This window comes from Dipodomys merriami, unplaced genomic scaffold, assembly GCF_024711535.1.
Source record: "Dipodomys merriami isolate MVZ:Mamm:240054 unplaced genomic scaffold, mDipMer1.0.p SCAF_292, whole genome shotgun sequence".
In the NCBI taxonomy this organism is placed as follows: Eukaryota; Metazoa; Chordata; class Mammalia; order Rodentia; family Heteromyidae; genus Dipodomys; species Dipodomys merriami.
In genome coordinates, this window is record NW_027204404.1 from 351,417 (window position 1) to 366,905 (window position 15,489).

The following is a 15,489-nucleotide window of genomic DNA, read 5'->3' on the forward strand; positions in this document are numbered from 1 at the left end:
ATTATTTCTTATGATTGTTTGAATGTCTTGGATGTTTGTTGTAATTTTTCCTGTGGTATCTCTGATATTATTGATATGGGTCTCCTCTCTTATTTTGTTAGTTACTCTTGCCAATGGTCTTTCAGGTTTATTGATTTTTTTCTTAAAAAGAGCTTTTTAAAATTAATTCTATTTATAGTTTCTTCAGTCTCTATTTCATTAATTTCAGCTCTTATTCTGATTTTCTCTTTCTGCTGAGCAACTTTAGGTTTAATTTTTTTCTTGTTTCTCTAGCAGTTTTGGTTGCTTCATAAGGTTGTTTACTTGGTCTCTATTTTCTTGATATGTGCTCTGAGAACAATAAATTTGCCACTCAGGACTGCTTTCGCTGGGTCCCATAGGTTTCTTTGTGATGTTTCTAGATTTTCACTGAATTGTAGGAACTTTTTAATTTCTTCTTTAATTTATTCTGTAACCCATGTATTGTTCAACTGAGTGCTGTTTAATTTCCATGTGTTTATGTTTTTCATACTTTATGCCTTGTTATTGAGAACTAGTTTGATTACATTATGGTCAGACTGAATACAGAGTATTAATTAAGTCGATCCTCTTGTATTTGCTTACATTCCTTGTATTAACTAAGAAATGATCTATTGTAGAAAAAGTTAGGGGTTTGGCAAGAGTTAGACCCTGCTGGTGTGAATGTCTGTAATTCTAGCTACTAAGGAGGCTCAGATCTGTGTATTCAGGTTCAAAGCCAGCCCAGGCAGGAAAAATCATGATGCTTTTCTGGGGTTGTTCAGCACCACACCCTGCCTCATGTCTGGGGTAGTTCACCACCTTTGCCACCATGGGCTAGGCTGGGCTGTTTATGCAAGCCTGTATGGAGAGGCCTTCCACCCCACCAGGAGTCAGGTGTTAACCAGTGATGTTGCCTCAGGCTGGGCTGGGCTGCTTATGTGGGCCAGTATGGAGAGGCACAAAGCGCCATGGGTCTGGACTTGTTCACTGCAACTATCCCTGCCCCAGCTACCGCTGCCACCCCGGGCTGGTCTGGGATGTTCCTGTGAGCTAGAGCCAAGAAGCATTGTGCCCAGAGTCTGAGTGATTTGCCACTACTGCCAGCTGCTGCTGCTGCTGCTCCAGGTTAGGCTAGGCTGTTTACAACAGCAGGACAGAGGTGCCACGCTGTGAGTATAGGGTCGTTTGCCACTGCTGACAGCTGTTGCTGCTCCAGACTGGGTGGTGCTGCTTGCACCAGCCAGGCAGAGGCACAATGCCAGGGAGGTTGAAAGGAGTCTTCATGCCAGCTCTGCCTTCTGAGATTTGTTTGTATTCTCTGGGGTGGCACCAGCTCGTGGGAGTCTTCTGAGAGTCTTGGAATGCTTGTGGGTATGTTGTCTTCCGAGGGTCCAGAGCCAGGCCACTTAAGCAGCCTGGCAAGAAGTTCCGCCACTCAGCGTGGAGCCCCATCACCAACAAGGGGTGGCGGAAGGTTATTTCCACTTTACTGTCTGTGTAGGTTTTTCCCTTTTCTTTTTTTCACTTACTGTACCGCTCTGAGTAATCTCCTTTTTTGTGGGTCACTAGGAGAAACCGAGCATTGAAATTCAAACTGTATTTGTTTGGGGAGAGCTGTGGTGTGTACCTGCTGTTCCATCACCATCTTGGCCTCTCCCCTTCAGGTGGAGTTTTTCTTAGGTGGACGGTGGGCCTTAGTTACCAAAGGATAGGTACATAAAAGAATATGTTGTAAACCCTGCAGATTGTAGTTTGACATTTCTGTTAATATAGCCTTCCCAAATTTGGGAACCAAAGGGGTTGGTCTACCCTAAAGTATTTCAAAGGGATTAAATCCTTTAACATAAGGGCTACATCTTGCTCGAAGGAGAGAAAAGTGGAGGAGGCTCACCTAGCCATGCACAGTCTCTGTATTTAATTTAGTCTCTGTATTTAATTTAATTAAACTAAATTAAATTCTTTCAAATGCCTTGAACTCTGAGTTCTATAAATGGATTTTAAATTCCAATTTATTCCTAGAGCATTAGTTAATCATTGAGAACTTGGGCCATGAATACAGGGCCATCTTTGGACCCCACAAATAAGGGTAAGCCAAATCAAGAAATTATTACATGCCTCAGCTCAGCCTGAAAAAGTGTCCACTATTACTAACAGATATGAATACCCATACTTTCCAGGCTTTACCTCTGTGAAGTCCACTTTCCCAAATTCACCATCTGAGGTTCCTCACATATGAATTATTTCCATATGTTCCAGCTTTTCAGCATTTACCTGTTTGGAAATTACATACACACATTACAAAGAATTGACAGCCTGAGGCCCCACTGGTTTTCAAACAGTTTTAGGTAGTTGTCTGGAGCAATTTACCAGTGTGCAAATATCTACACGTAAACTGAAAGAAAGCTTGAGCCTCTTTACATTTTTCACAAGTCCAGTGTCAACATTTGCCCACATATTACCACTGTTTTTGTTTCTTTCCTTAATTTTAACGACTAGTAACTCTAGAGACCACACTGGTTTTAGAGTGGTCTCCCAAGCTACCTGATCAGCTGAGATGTTTCCCTGTATCTTATGGTCTCTAGGTTCTTTAACTCCTGTATAGTACTCTGAACCTTGAAGACTTCTCCCATATTATTCTCCTTTTCTCTCAAACTTGCTTTCATGATCCCACTCTCCTTCTCAATGAGCTCCTTAACCTGCAAGTGTTTTTGCAGGGTCACAGGAGAGTTCCTTTGACTGGCCAACTGCTGCTCCTTCTCACAACACCTTGGCTTGCTCTACAGCACCTCCCTTAAGTTCACAAAGGTGCTATTGAGAGGTATTTTTTTCCACCTCTTCCTGTTCCATTGGGACAAGATGTTTCTGCATTACATTTATGGTGAAGATCTCAGCAGTCTTTTTGGCCTTTTACTCTATTAGTTTCCCTTTCTAGTTTTTGACTTCAGTGTATTTTTGTGACAGATCTTTCAACTGTTTGTTTAGCTTTTCTGTTTTTCTTCCTAATGTCCTTTCCTTTTGCCTGGCATTCTCTATCAGAGTATGTGGTCCTATAACTCTTTCTGAAGAGTAACAATTTCTTTCTTGAGCCTGATATTTTCCTGTTCACTTTTCTTGGCCTCATCTTCTATGACACAGCACTTCCTTGTCTTCTCTGCTAGCATCTTTTTCCTTCTTTCTCTGTTGCTTTGCATTTCTGGTGACACTCTTCAAAGCTTATAATAGACATATACTTCACCCTTATATTAGGTCTGGTTCCATTTTCATGGCCACAATTTCTTAATGCAGCATCAGGGTCTCTTCTTGTCCTCACTTGTTGTTAGCAAGGATGGCAGCATTGCTGTCTTGTGCTTCTGTCGGCCTCTGACCTGTGGTCCCATAATTTGCCTCATGCTCACCCAGGCTAATGTACCTGAATTTCATTTGATTCTGAGTGTTTTCTAGGTTCCTTTTGAGGATTTACTTCTCATTTTTGACTCTCACAAGTTTATATCTTCAAATCTTTTCTTCACGTCAAATTATTCTCCCTGTTTTCTCCAGTGTCCAGTGCTTTTAAACTCTTGGTGGGTTTGGACGGGCACATATTGGAGATTCAGTCTTTTATAAGCCTGTGTTTTGAGATAGAAGTGTATGAATTTTTCTTTGCCTCATTTCTTCTTAAGTTCAGAGGGCTGATTTTTAAATTGAATACAACTGGAATTCAGAGCTCCAAGCTCCTTTGCATGTTACTCCCGAGATATGAACACATTTTTCAGGTGGTTAATGTGATTACATAACCTGTCATTTTCTATCTTTCTCCTCCTTGGACATTCCTTTTCCCAATGTCCATTTTGCTTGCAATAAGGACACTGATCTAGTCCTAGAGGTTCCCTACTGCCATTTGCTAATGAATTGTACTGTCTTTGCCAAGGGTTTCTTTATCCCTATTCTGGTGCTCCTATCAAAACTCAACCCCCCTTCTTAGAATCTTTTTTTCCAGGGAATTTCTGTAATCAAACACCTACTGGGCAACCACTTCCAACTTAGAATACACCTTTCTTTCAAAACCTTCTAACTTTTGAAGCTTTCTTCTAATATCTGGTGCTGACTGGGTAACAAAGGCCATATTTAGGGCTCTTTTGCTCTCCAGGGCTTCAAGATCTATAGACTTATAAGTCCTATAGACTTCTGGGAGAAATTTCAGAAAAGCATTTGGGTACTCACTGGGGAACTGTACCATCTCACTCACCTTAGATTGATGACTCGCTTCCTAGCCACTGTGTTATCCTTGCCAATCGAACCTGTCAATAATAGATAATCACTTCCATACCTCAATCACTGTTAGTCTCTGCTCTGTAAGTATGTGGAAAGACTTGCTCCAAATGGTCTGGTTCAATAGTGGGGATACTGTGTGGTCCAAGGACAACTTTCATGTCACCGAGCAGGATTCACTCCCTTTTCTACCAGGTGAAAAGCACCTGTAAAATTTGCTGACACTCATCCCAGATGTGCTTGTGTGTGTGAAAATTACTGTCTCTAATGAAGTAATGAGCCCCTGTTTTTTTTTTTTCCTGAAAACGATGCAGTTTTCTGTTTCCAGTTATACAGGTCTCTAGTTGTAAAGGGAATATATATTAAAAAGGGTGCCTGCCCAACATCTCCTCCATGCTCTTGTCTCAATGGTAATAAGGGTAACTTACCACATTGTACCACCTCAGGCTGGTACAACTAACCACATTTGGTATGGGAGGATTTAACATTAGAGGTGCTGATGGCAAAGAACAGGAGAGAGAGTACATCAACGAATCTTCCTCTGAAGGACTCTATAACCCTGGGGCAGAATATTTTTTTGGATATGGTAAGTTTAGGCCTTGTTCTCCCATCCTGAGAAAAAGTAAACTGAGGTGCATACAGGACACAGCTAGAACTATCAGCATACACACAGAGACCAATAGTCACAGACACTTAACTTACATGTCCCAAACCTCTCAATGTTGACCTCTACAGGAGGTCCCAGATGACAGAGAGAATGTCCCAGATTGCCTCTTGAGAAAGCCACAGATGACCTCTTGTGGATGTCACATATGTCCTTCGTAGGAGGCTCGAGATAACCTCTCATGGAGGTTCAAAATGGCTCCCAAAGATAGTGTCCGATGACCTCCAACGGAAGTCCCAGATGTCCTCTCTAGGAGGTTGAGATTACCTCTCAAGTAGCTCCCAGATGGCCACTCAAGGAGGCTACATATAAACTCCAGAGGCGGTTCCAGATAACTCTCTTGAGAAAGGCACAGATGGCCTCCAGAGATGGTCCTATATGGCTTCTCAAGGAAGTCCCACATGATTTCCGAAGATGGTCATACATTTCTCATCAAGGCAACCTGAGATGACCTCCCAAAGAAGTTCCAGATGACCTCAGGAGGTGGTCTTAGATTGCCTCTTAAGGAAGCCCCAATGACTATTTTTGAAGAGGTCTCAGGAGGCCTCCTGAGGAAGCACAAGATGACCTCTGGATAATGTCCCATATGGCCCCTAAAGAAGGCCCCAAATGACCTCCAGGGTAGGTCTCAGATAGCTTCTCAAGGAATTCGCAGATGTACTCTTGATAATGTTTCAGATGGCTTCCCAAAGAAACCATACATGACCTCTCAAGGAGTTCCCAGATGGCTTCCCAAGGATGCCATAAATGACCTCCAAAAGGGGTCCCCAAAACCGGCTGGCAAGCTTGCACAGATGCACCTCTAGTGGAGTCTGAATGACATTTGTCCATGTTGGTCCTCCGGAGACAAAAACTCGAGGTAGACTCTCAACTCTGAGGGTTGAAACACTCACTTATGGGGATTTTTGCCTGGGCCTGATGCCATCCAAATGTATGATCTCGATGAGGTCTCTGAAAATTAGGAACTCTCTCGTTGAAGAGAATCCATTGAGACACATATAATAAATGTTCTCCAAACCACCAACCCTCAAAATTATGATATCCAAACATCAAAAGGCAAGGCTTTTTTCCCCTTCCCTTTGTCTCTCCTTCACTACAGAACTGTACTTCCTTCGAGGTCTTTCCATTTTTCCCTTCTAACAGTTCCTTCTTCTCTTTAGGCCTCTCTACTCTCCAAAGGCCTTAACTGCTTTGCCTGGGTCGTCAGTTGCCATCTTTCACCTCTTGCCCCCTCTCAACTTCCTCTCCTCCCAGGTCTTTCCCCTTCTGCTATCACACCACTTCCTTCCTTCCAGGACTTTTCCCTTTTTCTCTTTCCTTCTATTGCTCTGAACAAGTAGCCTGTAAAAATTCTGTACCCCTCCTCCACTCCAACTGCCTAACAGTTTTCAAATGTCATCAGAAACTGCCCAAAGCCCAATCACTTCTTAACAGCTCAATAGGTGGGGATTAATGCACCAGCCCCTCCCACAGAATGCCCCAACTTCTTTGGTGGCATACTTTGTCCTCTCCAGCTGGCCAGGAGATGGTGCCTGGCTGATTATGGGACCCTATAGATTATCGTGGCCATTGTGATTATTACAGTATCCTCCTTGTGAATTAGTTGCAATTGAAATTGAAAATTTGATTGTGATATTACAAACTAGTTATGACATCAAAACCCATTTTGACATCATAACAGCACTACATCACAAACCCATTGTAACAATATTTTCATTGTGACATCATGATTCCATTGTGACATCTCAAATCTATTATGATCTCTTAGCTCCTTTGAAAAATCACATGCCTTTTTCAAGATCATAGTCCCTTTGTGTACCCATATCCTTGTTGTTAACCAATGACAATTGAGATCAGACATGGCATTATAACATCAAAAAGTGTTTGTGACATCCTCAACCATGTGACATCACATTTTCATTATGAGAGCATCAGCTCATTGTGACATCACCAAACTCAATGACATAATCGAATTATGACAACAATTCTCATTGTGACATCAAAGACACATTGTGAGTGTCTCTTCTGTGATTTCATTGTATTTCAAATGTGGCATGAGAGTTGATATCAGAAACACATGTTTGGCCTACACAATCATTTTGACATCATAATCACTTTGTGATATCGCAGTGCCAGTGGGATATCACTAACACAATGTGACATCACAAAATTCTCCTGTCCTCATAACTTTTGTGACATGCTAACATTGTGATATCTTAGACCTTTTTGCCCTCATAATTTGTTTTTAACCTGATATTTCATGTATGAGATGAGATACCAGAAATCCACTAACATTATGACCATGTGACATCACACTGACAGATGTCATGATCATCGTGTCACGTGACATCACAAAAGGTTTTGATGTCACAATTAGTTGCTGATGCCATACAGGTAAGGGGTCACAGTAGGTCTATGATGTCACAATTTGTTGGTGATATCCAAATGGCATAAAGGATCTCATTTGTCATGAAATCACAGAGAATATGAGTTCACAAATGGACTGTGGTATCTTCAAAAGCATGTATTGTCACAAATGTGATGAAGTCCTAGGAGGAATATGATATCACAGTGTGATACAATGTGCATGATATCTGTCAGTATGATGTCACAATTGTCCAGATGTCACAGTGGATTTCTGATATCACATATCATAACAAATATTACAAGGTTGAAAACAGATTACGAGCTCATAAAGGGCTAAAACATCACAATTGCAGCACGTCACAAGACTTATGAGGACAGGGAAGGTTTGTGATGTCACAGTGTGTTAATGATATCACCATGGCACTGTGATGTCACAATGTGATTGTGATGCCATATACTTATGAGATCATAATGGTTTTCTCATATCAACCCACATGCCACATTTGAAATAGAATGAACTAAGAGAATAGGCATTTACAATGTGTCTATAACATCGCAATGACAAAATAATGTCATAATGCTGTGAGGTCATTATAAATTGGTGATGTTGCAAGGACATAATGGTGTCATAATGAATATTTGTTGTCTGACTTGTGATGGGTCACAAATGGTGATGTTACAATAGCATATATGAATTTCATTGTCATATGTTCACAATGAGGATATGGGCATACAAAGGGACTGTGATGTCCAAAATGCCATGTGTGTTGTCAAAGGTACTTAAGGGTCATGATAGCTTTATGATACACTGTTGTGATGAGGTCACCAAGGGTTTTTGATGTCATAATGATTTAGTAATTTCTCAAACACAGGTCCAATTTCACTTGCTAGTATTTCACAATGTGCGTACAAGTTCACAGAAGGATCTTGAAGTCCTAATGGACATGAATTTTTTTTAATGTTATGAGGTCATATTAGGTTTCTGAACACAATGGGACAGATATCATCATGGCAATGTCAACTCACTACATCATGTCAAAATATTGTGTTGTTGTCACAATTGGTGATGAGGTCACAAAATATTGGTGATGTCACAATGTGTTGGACATGTCACAATGACATGAGGGTTCCCAATTGTGTTTAACTTACAATAAGTAGAGGAGTTCACAAAGGGACTGAGGTTTCTCCAAAAGTATGTATTGTCACAAATATATTGAAATCCTAAAAGGTTTGTGATGTTAAAATTTGACACAATGGTTATGAAATCTGGCAGTGTGATATCACCATGGTCATGATGTCACTGGGAATTTGTGATATCAAGTGTCATATGTGAAATCTAATGAGGTCCACAACAGATTATGAGGATAATAAAGCCAAAGGTATTAGAATTGTAGCATGTCACAAAAGTTATGATGACAGGATATGTTTGTGATGTCACAGTGTTTTAGAGATATCACAATGGAAAAGTGATGTACAAAGGGATTTTGATGTCATAATGGTTAGGAGTTCTTGATTTGCTTATGATATCAACCTACAGGCCACATTTTAAATAGAATGAAATCACAGAAAAGGCATTCATAATGTGTCTATGATGTCTCATGACAATGTTTAGTTATAAATCTATCATATCATTTTAGTTTTGTGATTTTACAATGAGCAGATGGTGTCAAAATGACAATGTGATGTCACAATTGTGATAAACTCACAAACTGTTTTTGATGTTAAAATGTCCTCTCTGATTCTCAATTGTCAATATTTCACAGTGGGGATTTGAGTACACAAAGGGAATGTGATGTCACAAAGCTATGTATTTTTTCAAAATGTATAAGAGGTTATAATAGATTTGGGATGTAACAATGTGATCCTGGTGTTAAAAATATCAATGTGATGTCACAATGGGTGGTGATGTCACAGTGGTGATGAGGTCACAATTGGTTAGTTATGTCACGAGTTTGTAATATTACAATTATTTGTCCATTTTCAATTGCTCCTTGTTCACCATGAGGACACTGTAATACCCATCAGTGCCCATATAATCCACAGGAACAGATAGTAATCATGGCCTCTTGGTCTGGACCACCAGAGAGAGGGGTGTATGACGCTGAAAGGGGCAGGACATGCTGTTGAAGGAGATAGGATGTCATGCCCCACATGGTGAGCTTCCAAGAAGTGATTGGGTATGGACATTTGGGAAGTGATGATTGAAAACTGTTATGTAGGAAACATATTGCAGTGGGGGAAGGGTACGTCCTATATATAGGCTGCATGTTCAGAGCAACAGAAGGGGACTGAAAAAGGGGAAAGGCCTGGAACGAAAGAAGTGATGAGACTGCAGGAGGGTAAAGAACTGGGAGGAGAGGAAATTGAGGGAGAGCAGGAGCTGAAGGATGGCACCTGGCCACTTGGATAGGGCAGGGCAGGCCTGTCAAGAGTAGAACAGCCTGAAGAGAAGGGAATGGTGGAAGGAAAAAAATAAGACCTGAAATGTAGGACAGGTCTGAGTGAAGGAGGATGAAGAGATAAGAAAAAGCCTTGTCCTTTGAAATGTGGAGCTTTGGAGATCATTATTTTTGGGGTTGGTTGTTTGAAGACCAGTTAACAAATGGCTGGGCTGCTCTGTGGAGTTGTGAGGGTACATGGTTGAGGCTGCATTTAGCTCTGGGCATCCAGCCCAGGTCAAGGTAGTCACTTGTTACAAAATTTATGAGGACAAGACAGATTTGTGATGTAACATTGCATTAATGATATAACAATGTCAATATGAGGTCACAAAGGGATTGTAATATCACAATGGTGATGTGGTCACAATGGGTTTCTGAAATCAAACTATTGAGATAGAATGAAATCATGAAATAGGCAATCACATTGACTCTAGGTCCTCACAATGAATATGTGATGTCATAATGCTATGATGTCATTGTCATTTGGGGATATCACAATGGGCTGATGGTATACTAACAACAATGTGATCTCACTCTCGAAATGATGTCACAAAGCGTTTGTAATGGTACAATTGCATGTCTGATGTCAGTTGTCCTTTTTAAAAGGTGCTAAGAGGTCACAACAGATTTGGGATATCACAAGGTGATTGTGATATCACTGTGGAAATGTGCAGTCACAATGGGTTTATGATGTCACAGTGGTGATAAAGTCACACTTGGATAGTGATGTCACAATGAATTTGTAATATCACCATTACATATCTAATTTCATTCTACTAGATCACAATGAAGATACGAGTTTACATAAGGAGCTAGAAGTCAGAAAGGCCATGGGTTTTGTAAAATATTATGCGCACATAATAGATTGGTGAAAATGCAATGGGACAGAAATATCCCATTGGCAATGTGATGTTACTATTACATGAGATAGTATTGTTTTGAAGTCACAAATGGTAATGCCATACAGCTGATGAGGTCACATAGATTTGTGATTTCACAATCTCATGCCAGGTCTCTAATTAACAATAAGTATATAAATTCACAAGGGATCATGTATCCAAAGGCATATGTTGGCACAAGTGGCATGAGTATTAACAGGTTTGTGATGTCACAATGTGACTCAGTGGTCATGACATCTGGCAGTGTGATGTCACAGTGGTCGTGATGTCACAGTGGATTTCTGATATCACATGTCATGCCTGAAGTATTATGAGTTAAACAATTTATGAGCTTAGAGAGGCCAGAGATCACACTGCCAGCATGTCAAAACATATATGAGGATAGGAGAGACAGTGGGTTAGTGATATCATAATGGCAATGTAGTGTCATCAAGGTATTGTGATGCCATAATGGTTATATGTTCACAATCTATTTCTGATATCAACACACCTGCCACATTTGAAATAGAATGAAATCACAGAATAGACTATGTGATGTCATAATTCTATGATGTCATTGTTGTTTTATGATGTCATGATGGGCTGATGTTGTCATAATGACAATGTGATGTTTCACTGGTGATAATGTCACAAAGGTTTTGAGATGTTAAAATGGCATGTCTGATCTCAATTGTCATTAGCTCAAAATGAGGATTTGGGTACACAAAGGTCCTGTGATGACACAAAGGCCATGCTTTCTTTCAAAGCTTCTGAGGTCATAATAGGATTGGATGTCATAATGTGAGCATGGTGACACAATGGCAATATGATATCACAATGAGTTTGTGATGTCGCAACAGTGATGAGGTTACAATGGGTTAGTGATGTCTCATCAAGTAATATAACAATGACATATACAATTTCAATTTCTTCTAATTCACTATGAGATACTGTAATAACCAGTGAGGCCAGAATTATCTGTGGGAACCAATAATCATTTTAAATTCTTGGCCTGTCCCACCGGAGAGTGTGGGGAATACCACCAAAGGTGGAGGTCTCAAGCCTCTCATGGTGAGCTGTCAAGAAGTAATTGAACATTGGGCAGTTTGGGAAGTGACGGTTGAAAACTGTTAGGCAGAAGACACATTAGAGGAGGAGGGATACAACATATATATAAGTTGCATTTTCACAGCATTGGAAGGGGACATAAAAATGAGAGCTACCCAGATGGAAGAAAGTGGCGAGAGAGCAGGAAGGGAAAAACTTGAGAAGAGAGGAATTTGAGGGAGAGCAGAATGTTGGCAAGTGGTCACTGGGGCAAAGTAGGGCAGGCATGTGGAGACTGGAGAGGCCTGTAGGAAGGGGTGGAAGGGAAATAGGGAAAGACCAGGAAGGAAGGACATGTCTGTAGCAAAGGAGGGAGGAATGGAAAAGTAAAAAGCCTTGTTCATTGAGGTTTGGAGTTTTGGGGATCATAATTTTTTGTCTGGGTGTTTGCAGACAAATTAAGAAAGGGTGGGGCTGCCCATTGAATGTCTGAGGATTGGTGGTCAAGGCTGCCGTTGGACCTGGTTATCCAGTCCAGGATAAGGTAATCACAGTCCCCTTTCTACTGTAAACTGGTTTATTATATTAAATATGACTTGATGGTTTGTCTCTTGGCCTTAGAAGTTATAAGTACACGAGTTCACCGAAAGATCTTGAAATCTCAAAGGCCATGAATTTTCTAGGATGTGATATGGCCATATAGGTTTGTAAAAACACAATGGGACAGTGATATCACCATGGCAATACCACAATATCATATCAAAATAATGCTTTCATACCACAATTAGTTGTTGATGCCATTCTCATGATGAGGTCACAATAAGTTCGTGATGTCACAAAGGGTTCATGATGTCAGAGTGGCATGGCAGATCTCAACTTTCATTAATTGGCAATGAATATATGATTTCAAAAAGGGACTGTAATGTCTCCAAAGGCATGTGTTGTCACAAATGTGATGTCATTCTAACAAGTTTGTGATGTCACAATGTGACACAATACTCATGATATCAGGCAGTATGATGTCACTGGGGATTTCTGATATCACATGTCATACCAGAAATATGAGATTGAAAACAGATTATGAGCTAACAATGGGCTTAACATATGACAATGGCAGCATGTCACAAAACTTATAAGGACTAGTTTGTGATGGCACAGCAGATTAATGATGTCACAAAAGATTGTGATATCACAATGGTTATATGGTCAAAATGGGTTTCTGAAATAGAATGAATTCACAGAATAGGCCTTCACACTGTTATGACTATGATGTAACAATGTCATTGTGATTTATCATGCAATGATGCCATTGTTGTTTGATGATGTCACAATGATTTGAAGGTGTCATAATGACAATTTGATGTCACTGCTTATTTATGATGTTACAATGGTTATGAGGTCACATTATGTTTCTGATATCAACACACATGTCAAATTTGAAAAAGAATGAAAAAGCAGGGCACCAGTGGCTCAAGACTGTAATCCAAGCTACTCAGGTGGATGATATCTAAGGATTTCACTTCAAAGCCACCTCAGGCAGGAAAGTCCATGAGACTATCTCCAATAAAAACCATTAGAAAATCAGAAGATGTGCTGTGGCTGAAGCGTTAGAGTGCTTGCCTTGAGCTGAAGAGCAGGGACAGAACCCAAGCCCAGAGTTCAACCTCGACGACCGACAAAAAAAAAAAATTAAAAACAGGCATTCACAATCTGTACATAACATCACAATGACAATGTGATCTCATAATGCTATCTTGTCGTAGTTTTGTGATGTCAAAAGTAGTTGATCCTGTCATAATGAGAATGTTATGTCACACTGGTGATGTCACAAAGAGTTCATGATGTTACAGTGGCATGTCTGATATCAATTGTCAGTTCATAAACAGGGTATAGTTACACAAAGGGACTGTGATGTCAGAAAGGCCATGTGTTTTATCAAATGTGCTGAGAGGTCCAAATAGGTTTGGAATGTCACAATGTGATAGTGATATGAAATGGCAATGAAAGCTTAAAATGGGTTTGCGATGTCACATTGGTGATGAAATCAATGTTTTGTGAAGTCACAGCTCATATTCACATGTCCAATTTCAGTTGCTACTAGTTTACAATGAGGATATGAGTTCAGAGAAGAATACTGAAATATAAAAGGCAATGAATTTTCTAAAATGCTATGAAGACATACTAGGTTTTTGAAAAAAAACATTGGAACAGTGATATCACTATGGCAATGGGATGTTGCCATATGATGACTTAATAAAGTTTTGTTACCAAAATTGGTGATGCCATACTGGTGATGAGTTTACAAGAGGTGTGTGATGTCACAATGTGTTGGTGACATCAAAATGACACATGTGATCTCAATTGTCAACTCACAATGAGTATATAGGCTCACAAAGGGACTGTGATGTCTCCAAAGGCATGCATTGTCTCAAAAATGATAAATTCCTAACAGGTGTGTGTTGTCAGAATGTAACAAAATGCTCATAACATCTATCAGTGTGATGTCACCATGATCTAGATGTCACACTGGATTCGGGTATCACATTTCATACCTTGATTGGGTATGAGAGGATTGGAATTTCACAGTGGGATAGTGATATCACTATGGAAATGTGGGGTCACAAAGGAATTGTGCTACCACAATGGATATTAGATCACAATGTGTTTCTACTATAATAAGTGTGTGCTGTCACAATTGGTTGAAAATATCACAATGGCATGCCGATTCTCAAATGTCTTTAATTCACCATGAAGATATGAGTTCACAAAAGGACTGTGTTGTCTCCAAAGTCATGTGTTGAGACAAATGTGATGAAGTCCTAAAAGATTTGTGAGTTCACAATGTGACACCATGGTCTTGATGTCTATCAATGTGATGTCACAATGTTCATATTGTCAGAGTCAATTTCTGATATCAGATGTCATGCCTGAATTATGAGTTTGAAAACAGAATATAAGCTTACTAAAGGCCTAAAATATCCTAATGGCAACGTATCACACATTATGACTAAAAGTTCATGGTCTTTGGAGCTTCAGATTCTTTCTTTGAAATTGTATCCTCATTTTGAACTAGTAGAAATTGAAATTGGACATGTCATTGTAATAATACAAACTAATAGTGACATCACAAACTCATTGTGACCTCATCATCACTGTGACATCACAAACCCATTGTCATATCCATTACTGTTGTGCCTTCACAATCACATTGTGACATCACAAAGCAATTGTGAACTCTTAGCATCTTTAGAATACACATGATCTCTGTGTCATCACAGACCCTTTGTGTACCCATATCCTCATAGTGAGCTAATGAAAATTGTGATCACACATAGCATTGTAGGGTCACAAATACTTTGTGCAATAATTGTGACTGTGAAATCACATTGTCATCATGACACCATCATCTCATTGTGACAACACCAAACCGCAATGACACCATACCATTTTTTTCTTCTGTACTTTTTTTTATTGTAAGTGTAGTGTACAGAGGGATTACAGTTACATAAGTAAGGTAATGAGTACATATTCTATCAAACATTGCTGCCTTGACATCACATTGTCACTTTAATGTCATAGAACCATTGTGAATGCCTATTCTTTGATTTCATTCTATTTCAAATGTGCCATGTGGGTTGATATCAGGAAACCATTGTGAACTCATAACCTTTGTGACATCAAAATCTCTTTGTCACAGAACTTTGCCTTTGTTATATCATTAATCCACTGTGACATCAAATACTTCTCTTGTCCTCATAACTTTTCTGAAATGCCATTGTGATATCTTAGGTCCTTTGTGAGTTGAAAATCTGTGTTCGACTTCATATTTCAACTATGACATGAG